This window comes from Nicotiana attenuata, unplaced genomic scaffold, assembly GCF_001879085.1.
Source record: "Nicotiana attenuata strain UT unplaced genomic scaffold, NIATTr2, whole genome shotgun sequence".
Classification (NCBI taxonomy): Eukaryota; Viridiplantae; Streptophyta; class Magnoliopsida; order Solanales; family Solanaceae; genus Nicotiana; species Nicotiana attenuata.
In genome coordinates this window covers 258,929-273,041 of record NW_017671554.1, presented here as the reverse complement: position 1 = coordinate 273,041, position 14,113 = coordinate 258,929, and positions in this window count along the sequence as shown.

Below are 14,113 nucleotides of genomic sequence, written 5' to 3'. Positions count from 1 at the left end.
TGAAGCTGAGCTGTAACAGGGTAGTGCTGCCCTGTTTCAGAGATAAGTACTGCTCCTATCCCCACGTCTTTCATGTTGGTAGCCCCATCAAAGAAAAGTTTCCATCCCGGCTTCTCAACTTGTTCCAACTCATCAATGTGCGTCACCTCTTTATCAGGGAAATAAGTATTCAAAGGTTCATAATCCTCATCAACTGGATTCTCGGCCAAATGATCCGCCAAGGCCTGTGCTTTCATTGCGGTCCGAGTCACGTAGACAATGTCAAATTCTGTAAGCAGGATCTGCCACTTTGCAAGCCTCCCTGTGGGCATGGGCTTCTGAAAAATGTACTTCAACGGGTCCAACCGAGAGATGAGATAGGTGGTGTATGATGACAAGTAATGTTTTAATTTCTGCGCTACCCAGGTTAAGTCACAACACGTCCTCTCAAGTTGAGTGTACTTCACCTCGTAAGATGTGAACTTCTTGTTGAGGTAATAAATCGCTTGCTCTTTTCTGCCAGTAATATCATGTTGCCCCAGTACAGCCAAATGAATTATCCAAAACCGTCAAATATAGAATCAAAGGCCTCCCTTGTTTTGGCGGGACCAACACGGGTGGGTTCGACAAATACCCTTTTATCTTATCAAAAGCCTCCTGACATTCATTCGTCCACTTGACTGCAGCATCTTTCTTTAACAGTTTGAAGATTGGCTCACAAGTTGTCGTGAGCTGAGCAATGAACCTGCTGATATAATTCAATCTCCCCAACAAACTCATCACCTCGGTCTTATTCCTCGGAGGTGGAAATTCCTAAATAGCCTTGATCTTTGACGGGTCTAGTTCAATACCCCGGCGGCTGACTATAAATCCCAACAACTTTCCAGACGGCACTCCGAAGGCGCACTTTGCAGGATTGAGCTTGAGATTGTACCTGCGAAGCCTTTGGAAGAACTTCCTCAGATCCTTGACATGGTCAGACTGCTTTCTAGACTTCACTATCACATCATCCACGTACACCTCAATTTCCTTGTGTATCATATCATGGAATATTGTTGTCATTGCCCTCATATAGGTTGCCCCAGCATTTTTCAAACCAAATGGCATGACCCGATAACAGTATGTTCCCCACGGCGTAATGAATGTCGTCTTTTCTGCATCCTCCTCATCCATTAAGATCTGCTGGTGCCCCGCGTAACAATCCACAAAAGAACCAATCTCATGTTTGGCAAAATTATCAATCAATATGTGGATGTTCGGCAATGGGAAATTGTCTTTTGGACTTGCCTTGTTAAGATCCCGGTAATCAACACACACCCTGGTCTTGCCATCCTTTTTTGGCACAAGCACCACGTTGGCTAACCAGGTGGGATACCGCGTGACCCGAATGACTTTCGCATTGAACTGCTTGGTGATCTCTTCTTTGATCCTTACACTTATATCCGTTTTGAACTTTCTCAGCTTCTGCTTGACAGGAGGGAGTGTTGGGTCAGTGGGCAATTTGTGAACCACTAAGTCAGTGCTTAGACCCGGCATATCATCATATGACCATGCAAAAATATCTTTGTACTCAAGCAGTGCTTTAATTATCTCCTCTCTGAGCTGAGGTTCCAAATGAACACTTATTTTCGTTTCCCATACATTATCCTGATCCCCTAAGTTGATTGCTTCTGTGTCATTCAGGTTAGGTTTGGGTTTTTCATCAAAATGGCTTAATTCTTTACTGATTTCCTCAAAGGCTTCCTCATCATCATATTCTACTTCGTCATCACACTCAATTTCATGTATTATTATTGCAGAATTAGATTGGCATTTAAGACTGGGCCGAAGACTCCTCATGCATGACACATCTCTGAAACCAGCGTAAAAGGGACTGTACAAGAAGGAAAAGAAAGACAAAATAAAAACTATCAGGAATGAAAAAGGAGGGAAATTGCATTTCATTAAAATTTAAGATAACAAGGTTTAACTCATCCAAACGGACGGAGCATAGCATCCGAATTACAACCTTGGAAATAATCCAGATTAAATTGAAAGGAAATCAAAACTAACTACCAAGACACCCTCCGGATAGGAAGGGGAGTTGCTTCCCAATTGTTAACCTTTGCCTGGGGCCCCACGAACTGAACATCTGCCTTGCTTGGACCTTCTCCGGCCTCCAACACATTCACTTCATCAAACAGCTTTTCAAACCTCTCGATCAGCTCCTTGTCGGGATCAATCACACAACTGGGCATTATTGTTGGTAGGCGCTTCTTAGTACCAGGCCTGACAAAGGAACGGGAAAGGCGGGGAATAGGTTTTGGAAGGGTCCATGCTTTCTTTTTCATCTTTCTAGCTTGCCTTATGTCTGCGGCAGTGGGCTGGAAGCCTAAACCAAAAGTATCCAGGTTTCCAGGAAGAGATATCGGCTGTATGATGCCTTGCAGAGAAACACCCAAGCCCTTTCCAGGTACGAATCCGTTCTTTAACATTTTCGAAGCCACCATAATGGATGCAGCGGCTACCTTTGGCACAGGAATACACTCTCCTTCTGGGATCTTTTCAACTGATACCGTGTCCAAGATTTGATAAACCCATGGACCTTTGTCGTCCTCAGCTTCTATGAAAGGCATGATGACATCAACCAGAGCACACGAACTATCTTCCCCATGCACTACAATCTCTTGCTTGTCCCACTCGAATTTGACCATCTGATGCAGGGTCGATGGCACTGCTTTTGCTGCATGGATCCAGGGTCGGCCTAACAAAAAATTGTAAGAAACGACCACATCGAGCACCTGGAACTCCATAGTATATTCAATTGGTCCTATCGTCAGTTCCAACACTATATCCCCAACTGTGTCCTTTCCTCCTCCATCAAGTCCTCGCACGTAAATGCTATTCTTGTGGGTTCTCTCACTGTCCACCTTTAACTTGTCGGTGGAGAGAGGGCAGATGTTTGCACTGGACCCGATGTCAATCAGCACCCGGGTGACCAAAGAGTCTTCACATTTCACCATGAGGTAGAGTGCCCTATTATGCTCAGCGCCTTCCAAAGGCAACTCATCATCAGAGAATGTAACCCTATTCACTTCAAAAATCTTATTTGCTATTTTCTCTAGGTGGTTCACAGAGATCTTATCCGGAACATGGGCTTCATTCAAAATTTTCATCAATGCCCAGCGGTGCTCGTCCGAGTGGATCAATAATGATAGTAGTGAGATCTGTGCCGGGGTCTTTCTCAGTTGTTCTACAATGGAGTAATCTTGTTCCTTCATCTTCTTCAAGAATTCTTCTGCCTCTTCTTCAGTTACGGCTTTCTTTACTGGTACTGGATTATCTTTGGCAGTTTTAGCTCTTCTCAGTTCTTTAGGGGCAAAGCATCTTCCTGAACGAGTTAGCCCATGGGTTTTGACAAACTTCTTCTTTGACTTCCTTCCCCTTATATGTCACTGTCACTCGGCCGTAATTCCAAGGAACGGCCTTTTCACTGATTACTAGTAACTGAGTCACTGGCTTGATAATAACCGGCTCTGTTCGAGCCCCTTTTACGATCACAACGGGCTTGGTAGCTTACCCCGGCACCACCACTTTAGCTGGCTCTTGCGTTACTACAACACTGCTCGAAGGCTCTTTTTCCACCGCAACTAGTTCCTGTTTTATTGCAACATTGCTCGAAAACTCTTTCTGCATCACCACAACTGGTTCACTAAATGTTTCCTCCACCTTGATCAATGTCCTTCCGCTAGTTGGTTTCTCATTTGGCCTGTCCTCACTAGCCCTGATCATCATTACGGTTTGCGAAGGCTTTTTATGCTCTCCCTTTTGTACTAACTCAATCATATAGGTCTCATGATGGAATGGCAGTGGATTCTGATTGATGTTAGGCGTCTCTGGGGCTTGCACCTCAATCCGGCGGGTATCAATGAGCTCCTGGATGGCCGTTTTTAATTTCCAACACTTTTCCGTGTCGTGCCCCGGTGCCCCCGAACAATACTCACAACTCAATGAATGATCAAGATTTCTTCGAAGGGGATTTGGTAACTTAGCTTCAATTGGACTCAACATTCCCAACTGCCTTAGCCTATGGAATAAACTGGTGTATGACTCTCCCAAAGGGGTGAAAGTCTTCTGTTTCTGTATCCTCTCTTGCTTGAAAGTTTGATTAGCTCGAAAACCTGTTCCAGGGGGGTTTTTGTAGGCTCTTGGAGGTGGGTAGGCATTTTGGGGAGTTGGATAAGTATTTTGTGGGGTGGGTGCGCGCCATTGCGCATGGGTAGGAGGTTGGGGGTATGTCTGGGCATGGTGGATAGAGAAGTGGGGATCAAGAAGTGGGTAATAGTGCTGTGGTGGGCCGTATGGAGTGTGTCGGTAGGTTTGGGGATGGGGTCGAGGTTGGTTATAATATGGTGATGGGCCCCTAGACCAAGCCCTTGATTCAACCACTGCAACATCTTCTTTCTTTTTCTTTCCCAATACCCCTCCAGTGCCGCTCTGGATAGCCTGGGTAGTTGCCTTGATCGCCGAATAGCTCATAATTTTGTTGGATTTAAGCCCCTCTTCCACCATACTTCCCATTTTTACTACCTCGTTAAAAGATTTTCCCACTGCTGACACTAAGTGACCATAGCAGGTGGGCTCCAAAGCCTGCAAGAAGTAATCAACCATCTCGCTTTCTTTCATTGGAGGATCGACTCTTGCCGCTTGCTCCCTCCACCGGAAACCGTACTCTATTAAGCTTTCCCTGGGCTTTTTCTCAATTTTTGTTAGTGACAGATGATCTGGGACAATTTCCAGATTATACTGAAAGTGGCATGCAAACGCCTGGGCCAAATCATCCCAAGTGTACCATCGAGCATGATCCTGTCGAGTGTACCATTCAAAGGCCGCACCACTTAGACATTGACTGAAGTATGCCATTAATAACTCGTCCCTTCCCCCAGCTCCTCTCATTTTACTGCAGAATCCCCTTAGATGTGCCACCGGATCACCTTGTCGGTCATACATATCAAACTTGGGTAACTTGAATCCCGCAGGTAACTGGACATCGGGAAACAAGCACAAATCCTTGTATGCCACACTCACTTGACCTCCGAGACCCTGCATATTTCTGAATGACTTCTATAAGCTCTTGACCTTTCGTATCATCTCCTCCTGCTCAGGGTTGTTGGGAGGCTTCTCTACTTCAGCTGAGAGATCAAAACGGGGAGTGTAAGAACATGGTTCTTGTGGTTTGAAGGAGGGTTCGGTGGGTAATATTGGTTATCATGGGTTTGGAACAAAGGTTCACTAGAGGATCTGTGTAGTGTGGCGGGTGGAGGGGCCACAAACACAGGAGTAGTTGGTGGTGGAGGGCATGGGATTTGTTTGGGTGGTGGAGGTGGTGGTGTTTGGGAGGTGGTTCCTTAGTACTGCTGGTAAGTAGGGAAGTTTGGTGATGAGTTCCTGTGGGAGGGTCTTGAGGCTGAGCTAGGTGAGATGTAAGCAGGGTTAGCAGGGTAGGCTGGTGGTGGGTGTCGCTTTGACCAGGCCTGGTACATCTCGGCCATCTGCTGCTTCAGTTTATACATTTCCTTCTTCATTGCATTGATGTCCAATTCTTCCTCCTCCCTAGACGGGTCAACGATGCTTGCCTCCATCTCCTGGTTGACCATGTTTGACTTGTCCTTAGAGCGGGTGTTGTAGGAATGAGTTGCCAGAATGCCAGTCAACTAACCACCTGCCTAGACTCATCATCAACAACAACTTTGTTAGCGGTTAGAGCATTAATGGATAGGTAGCCGCACATTTGGGGAATGAATGCACCTAAGCAGTTAACCATTTCTATTATGCCTTTGCTTGGTTGCATGCGTCATCCCGGCTTTCTTTTTTCTGTATTTGCCATGCCTTTTCTCTCGTTCTTCTTGTTTTTTCCATTGTTTGTTTCTTGCCTTTCCCTTTTCCTTTCGCTTTTCTCTCTTGTTTTCCCCTTTTTTCTTTTTCCTTCTTTTCCTTCTGCCTCGGTTTTTTTTTGTTCCTATTCTCTCCTTTACTCAAAATTGTTTTTCCGATGTTTTCTTTCCTTTCTCTTGTTCCCTTTTATTTTCTCCTTTTGCTTTTTTTTTGTGTGTTTTTGGTTATGATCGAATCCTATGGAGATTGCCTACGTATCACGACCCCGCGTGAATCAGACCAAGCGTAGTTCTTGCCAAATAAATGTAAAATAGAAGCAAAATGTTTTGGGATTTTCAATTTTATTGATAGCAAATACTTCGATTACAAAGACTCAAAACTAACAGATTAAAACAACTAACAGACTCTAATGAAGAGAAGAACTACAGACTCCACCATCCCTATTCTATTTCAGACTCGATCAACTAACTGACTTTTAACAAAAAGAAAGTACAGACTCAGACAACTGACAGACTCTAGTAGAAAAGAAAATACAGACTCAAATGACAATCATGAATACATTAAAGCTCCTAGTGCCCGCAGGACATCGTTCGGTCTCGCCGCGGGCCTATTTGCAAGTTCCCCTTGAAGTCTGTCCAGGTCACTCATTATCTGCTTCACAAATATCATCACCGATGCAAAGAAGGTGGTGCGAGTCATGTTCTCGCACACTTGGCATTTCCTAGTAATATAGTGAGCAACGGTTAAGATTCTCTCTCTGATTCTGCCCTTTTCTTGAAGCAACCGCCCTATCTGTTGGGCCCTGGCCTCCAAAGTCTGCTCGACAACCTGGTTTTGTTCCTGGAGTTGTTGCAAGTCCATTTCTGATTGTGCCAACGCCGTGTAGTAGTGCTCTCTTTCATCCTTGAATTCTTTCGCCTGTTTGATCATTTTGTTCTGACCCTTTTCTTTAATCCCGTGAACTCATTATCGTATTCTTCTTTCAACCGCTTAACCATGCGGGCCCGTTATTCCGCATTTTTAGCCAATTGTTTTCGAACCCGGCTAATTCCCTTTCTGCCTTGTTGAGGTCAAAACTGTAGTCATTCACTTTTTGTCTTAGTTTTTCGATAAGCTTTGCATCCTTGGCACTCCTAACGGGATTTTTGGCCGCTATCTTCATCTTTTGGATTTGGGCTCGTTAGGCTTCATTCTCTTTGGCCAATGTTTTCTTCTCACCCTCATCGGCTGCGGCTTGCACACTGTTTTCAAACTGAAGGTCTCGGACTTGCCTTTCTAATTCTCCTATTTTAGCTCTATATTCATTTTCTTTAGCTAACCAGGCCCATTGTTCTTGCGATGATTCGGCAAAATCTTGGAGGTGGGGTCTTTTGGCCGGCCTCCCAAATGCAACTTCCCTTCTATACCAGGCGTGATACTCAGGTGACACTTCTCCTTTAGATCGATCCCGTACACATGTATTCGCTGCCAAATATTGACATTCGCTCCAGACCTGGCGAACCTTTGCTTCAGGAATTTGGCCATCAGGACCAATCTCAACCACTGGGATACTAAGATCATCGTCTTTTGGCACTACTTGGCATCTCCCGAGTTGCCTTAAAACCCAATACGGAGCATAAGGCTGAATGCTCTTAAGACCCATCAAGAGGAAATGCGGCCCCGCTGCTGGCATATATATGATTTCATTGACAGGTAACCATCCAAACGTCCACTCTATTTGACTGGAAGTGAGGGACCGAAAGTATGATGTCCAACCCGTGACTCCTTCAGGCAGGCTGACCCCCTTAATCCTCGTATAAAACTCCTCTATACAGGTTTTCTCTATAGAGCCATAACTCAGGAATTGAGGACGATTGCACAGGTGTTCGGTCATCCACATTTACAACAATAGATTGCACCCCTCAAAGAAGTGTCCTCCGGCTTTGCAGGCTGTAAGAGCGCGGAAGATTTCGGCTAATATCATGGGCGCAAGAGTGCTTTTGGCTTGAGTGAGTACAGTGCTGACGACCCCGCTATTTTTATGTCAATGTTTCCATCTTTCCTCGGGAATACCAAAAGCCCCAAAAAGACCACCATAAAAGCAAAACGCCTATGTTCTTCCCATTTTTGGCGGTTTCCTTTGCTACATATCTTGTTTTCTGGGTTGTTTAACCCTCCTATGTGGCCATATCTGTGGTATATGAAGTGCGGGGTACAAAAGCCATTCGCCAGATCTGGGTTGTGGACCGTTCTGCTTATCTTCAGTGAGTCTAAGAATCCGTGCACAGCTACGGTTCTCGGGGCAACCATGTACTTGTGTCTTAAAGGAACCTCAACATTTCCGATGTATCAAGCTATTTCTTCTAAAGTCGGGGTGAGTTCAAAGTCTGAAAAATGGAACACGTTGTGTGCCGGGTCCCAGCATGTGACCAATGCCCTTATTATGTCTCCCCGAGGCACAATCTCCAACAAACCGGTAAGCCCTTTCAAATATTTTTTGACTTCATCTTGCCATTCTCCTCCTAGATCGTTCCACCACAGACGCAACTCCAAAGGGATTTTATGCATGATTGAGAAAGGTTCATTTTGAATCGTGCTCATCCTGCACATTTATTAAGGTGATTTAATCACTTATTTTGACCTAAAAGGGAAAAATGACACTATCTTTTTTCAAATTTCTAATTTAAAACAAACAGCCGGTTTTGCAGATACAACCTTTCAGCACTTCGGGGAGAAGATTTAAGGCTGTGCCCGCTAACCGTTGAAAATGACCCAAGGTGGTTGTTCTCGCAAAAACAGCCTTCCGGCGCCCTTTTAGGGGCATTCGACTTGTTTTAGACAAGAATAGCCTCACCTGACTTATTTATGACAAAATAAATTTTTTTATTGTTTTGGGCTATTTTTGCAAAAGGGCAGTTGGACCCGATGAGGGTTGCCTACGTATCCCACATCTTGTGAGAATCAAACTGGCGTAGTTCGGGCAAATAAAACAAACTATTTTTGAAAACAAGACCCTTTTTGTTATATTTTTTCATTGGTAAATAAAATAAGACTCTCTTTTTTCCTCTTTTTCATTTTCCATTGGCAAATAAAAGAAACTATTTTTTTAAAAAAAACAAGACTCTTTTTGTTTCCTTTTCTTCTTTTTTCCATAAAACAAACTATTTTTGAAAACAAGACTCTCTTTTTCTTTTTTTTTTCTCTTTCTTTTTCTATTTTTCTCAAAAATTCGGCAGAGTTTCGACGCTATTTGGACATTGGTTTTTTCCCAAACAAGTAATTATCTCTATTTAACCCTCATATCGCTATTTCCTTTAAAAACCGGTCAGCATGCAAATCTAAAACTGATAAATGCACAAGTAGGATGCATCAGGATGGTCCATTATTCCGGGTACACCTGTCCTAGACAGACCCAACCCCTGTGTTGAGTCCCCTAAGTCATATGCACGTGATGCAAATAAGCGCTCCTACTAGGGATCCGACATGAAGTCAAGTTATTCTAGGTTCAAAACCTAGGTATATGTTCTAGACTGTGTACCCGAGCGGACAACTCGAGTCGAGGAGGGGGCTACGTACCGGGAACCAAAAGGCCATCCGGCTTAGTAACTTGTCCGGCCTCTTTCTCATTTTAAGGTATGACACTAACAGAATAGGGAGTCTCAACCAGTAAGCACAACCCCAGAGATGAGAAGAGAAGGGATTCGTCACAGTTTATATACAATTCAAATAATATCAAAGCGGTAAAGCATTTAGCACATTTAGCATGAAACATGTAGGAAAATCAGATAAAGCCAAATACAACAATATATCTAAACTCGAATTCTGAACCCTGAACCGATGTTCTGGGTTCTTGTCCCCAGCAGAGTCGCCAGAGCTGTCACACCTCCTTTTTCCTACACCCGCAAAGGTGTAAAGGAGTTTTTCCAATTAAAGAACAATCGAAACGGGATTTGTTATTAAAATTCAGAGTCGCCACTTGGGAGATTAATGGTGTCCCAAGTCACCGATTGAATCCCGAATCAAGGAAAATATGACTCTGTTTAACAGTCCGCAAACCAGAAATCCGAGTAAGGAATTCTATTAACCCGGGAGAAGGTGTTAGGCATTCCCGGGTTCCGTGGTTCTAGCACGGTCGCTCAACTGTTATATCTGGCTTAGTTATTTGGTCTTAAAACATGTTTTAATTTATGTGCTTTTTAATTTTAACCGCTTTTATTATTATTTTTTAAAGAGAATTGCAACGTCGTGAAAACACGTCTCGAACCACGTCACATAAATGCACCCGTGGTTTCTGACACATTTCCACTCCGTTGAGATTTGGATTTGGGTCACATAAATGTGCACCCGAGTTTAAGAAGGTAATATTATTAAATGCCGGGCCTAAAGCAACTAGCGTATCATTAACTTTGCGGGAGGACATGAAATTCGCTAAGTGGCTCGTCCCGAGGTCTAAAATATTTTAAATACGATTAAGAGGGCCACGCAATTTATGATTTTTGTTTGGCGCGGCGCACCTCGTTTCTTTTAAAGCCAACCTAAAGGACTACAATTTTCTATTAGGATTGTCTCTAAGGCCTAGCTAATTAGTATATTTTAAGAACTACTATGCTTTAAATCCATGGCTTTCATATAATTCAGATCTTCAGCGGTTTTTAGGGCCTTGTAATCAGCCCATGAAGCAGGGTGAGACCATCAGCCCTGAAAGGCTGTTTACCGACACTTGGCCTCGACATGGGCCCAGTTTGGGGCGTGCTGGACTCGAGATCCAGTTATGTTTCTGCCCAGCTATTAAGTCTCGACAAAACACGGGTCCAGCTATAATGTCAGTAATGCATGAAAATTAGGACTGAAGCTCATGTGTATCTAAATTTAACATCCTCTACCCAAATTCCCGTGTTAACTCGAACAGAAAACTTCAAATTCACATTATATTCCCTTTTCTTTCAATTGATGTGATACTATTTCAACTAATCAACTAGTATGAAAGCCAATTTCAGTTTAGCAAACTATTAAACTAAGGCGCTCATAGACTGAAGACAAGCAATCCGACTAACCAAATACAATCCCAACCGTCATATTACAGTCCAGTTAAATCGTAATAAAATACAATAAGGTAGTGCAACAAACGAAAATTGTAAAAAAAACGATGCTTCAACTTCATTTCACTTTTAAAACTGGAGATCTACATTCCAATGAATTCAAGATGTGTACCTGGTCGTTAGAACACAATAGAAGGAAGAAGATAGAGTCAGCAGCAATAAACACACACAGCAGTGTCGAACAACAGGAATCAGCAAGCTTGTAATCCCAGAAATGATATCAAAAGTCCAGGAAAGGTTTTAATGCAAACAACACCAATGAACCAACCAAAACAACTTGAATGAACCCCAAACAAACTCGAAATTAAACCCAGGACTCTTCTGAAGTTTCAGCAGTCAAACACATGCATTTTCAGGTCATTTTTAGCTTGTCTATGCTAGAAGTTCGGATTAACAGCTGGAATTTGAAACTAATCTGAGCAAAAGCACCAATAAAACAATATTTTTTTTTGGATTTTCCGTAGGTTTTCGATCTAAGAGGAATTTGCTAACTCTAAATTTCAGATTTGTTTTTTGGAATTTGAAATTCAAACTTTCAGATCTGTAAAGCCTGTAGAACACTTTTTGGGGAATTTTTAGAGGCTCTCCAAACTTTGTGGAAACTTTTGGGGAATTTTTTCAGATGCCCAAACTTTGAATTTTGAATTTTCAGATTTTGGGATCTCTAGAACTTGTATTGCAAGGCAAAGGTACTGCCCTTTAATAGACTAAAGCTAAGGCAACTTTCAGATTTTCTTTTGCACCCTTGCCCCCTCTTTTTAATTTCATTTTTAGCTTAAAAGTCCCAGAAGGACTGACTTATTGCCCAAGTTATTCTATCCAATTCCTGAAATTTTAATTAGAACCCCCGTCTAGAAGGTTCTAGGGGATTCTATTTCAGTTATTGCAGGGATTCCCTAATTGAACTATCCAATATACCCTTAGTGTCTTTGAATTTTACCTAAATCTACCAACTAAGAATCTGGGCCAAGTGACCCAATTCAAATGATTTACTGATTTCAAAAAGAGCCCAAATCCCTATTTACTAATCAGAGTTCCTAACAAAAGGCAAAAGAACTGAACTCAAACTAAGAGAAATATCTGAACCAAACCAAATCTAATTAATGTAGGTCCTAAAACTAATTTTATTATTAACTAGTAGAAACAATAAACGAATAGTTAAAAACAAACAATTAAAATAATAAACGGAAACAACTAAATCATGTAAAACAATAAAATCACACAAACAAAAGCAAATGACAAAAACAAAATTAAACCATGTGATTACAATCTAAAACAAAAATCAGAACCCTATATCTATTAATTCAAATCAGGCACAAAAACAAAAATAAAATAACAGAAGAGAATACTGAATGAAAGTAACAAAACAAAACAAAAAATAAAATCACAAAAGAACTACCGCAAAGATGTATGAGAAGAAATACCTAAAGAAAACTCGACTTGAACTCGAACTATAACCAGCTTCTGGAAAATATTTGGACTACAACCATCCTTAATCACGTGTTTTCATGAGAAAACACATGATTAAGGGCTATTGTAGCCCAGAAATCAGTAACCCCCAATCCTTGAGAAACTAGGGTTCTGGTCCGGTTTTGATCTAAAATCTGAGGGTTTTGGGTAAGATTTGAAGGTTATTGGTTGTAGATTTAGAAAGAGGAGGGTGGGGAGGCCATAGGGTGTGATTTTGGTTGGGTTTGGAGGCGGCGGCGGCTAGGGTTTCGCATATTTGAAGCGTTTAGGTGGGATTTGGAGAAAACTAAGGGCGGATATGGAAAGGGGAGGTGAAGGAGTAGCAATGGTGAAATTTTGGCGGTCATCGGGGACTTGCCGCCGGCGGAGGCAATTTCCGGCCGGCGGCGGACGGCGGAGGACGGCGGCATTACATTTTCTGGTGAGAGGTCTGAGAGATGGTGAGGGTAGGGGGGCCTGAGGGGGTGAGGGCTGTTTGGACATATAAATACTTAAGGCTCCTCAGTTCTCAACCGTCGGATCAATGAACCTCGACGGCTGAGATCAATTGGGGAGCCAAGCGCTGTCGTTTGGGGAAATCAAAAGCTGGACCGGATCGGGGTTGGAGTGGGTTTTTGGGCTGGGTCTGAGCGGTGTGAGGGAAATTGGGCCTGTGTTTTTGATTTTGAAGAACATCCCAACATTTCTCATTTCTCTCCTTTTATTTCAAAACTAATTATCTCACAATTCTTTTTCCTTTTCTTTTTCCTTTCTTTTCAAAATTTAATTAAAATCAAAGTCAATTCCTAGAACTTAATTAACTAAAAAAAAACTAATTAAACCTAAAATGACAATTAACACCATTAATCCGAGGCAAATTAACCAAAAACTACTCAAAATCAAATCTAAAAATGAATGAGTGCAAATTAAACTATTTTTTGCGATTTTCCCTTTTTATAAAGCCACTAAAATGAATAATTCTTAAAATGCAAAAAATTAACTCCTAAATGCACATGCAACACATCTTTTGTATTTTTCACTAATTAAAATGCACAAACAAAAATGCAAACAATTAACAGAAAATATAACAAAAATCCTCAAAATTGCAAACACTGAAAAAGTTATTTTGTTTTGAATTTCTGGGGGTAATTCATATAGTGCAAAAATCACGTGCTCACACGTACCACAACCTACCCCTGATCCCCAAAACTCAACCAATGACCACCATTACGCCCAGATTCCCAAAGTCCACCAAAGCAATCCCATATACATGGAAACTTTACCCCACACCCCACAACAGACCCTATACATACCCGAATCCGCCAAGAAGGACCTGCTCATCAACAACACGGCGGAAGAACTCAAGAAGCTTACTGGCAGAGTTCAAAGCGTCGAAGGTGGCAAAGGCATTGAGGGTTTGAATTATGAGGATTTGTGTATTCAGCCAGATGTAGAACTGCCAGAGGGTTACAAACCTCCTAGGTTTGAAATGTTCGACGGAATAGGTTATCCAAAGGTGCATTTGAGAACGTATTGTGACAAGCTTGTAGGGGTTGGCAAGGACGAACAGATCTGTATGAAGCTGTTCATGAGGAGCCTCACTGGAGATGCCTTGTCTTGGTATATCAGTCAGAACCCAGAGAAGTGGATTAATTGGGTGAGCATGGCGTCAGACTTCATGGACCGATTCAGGTTCAACACAAAAAATGCACCAGATATTTTCTATATTCAAA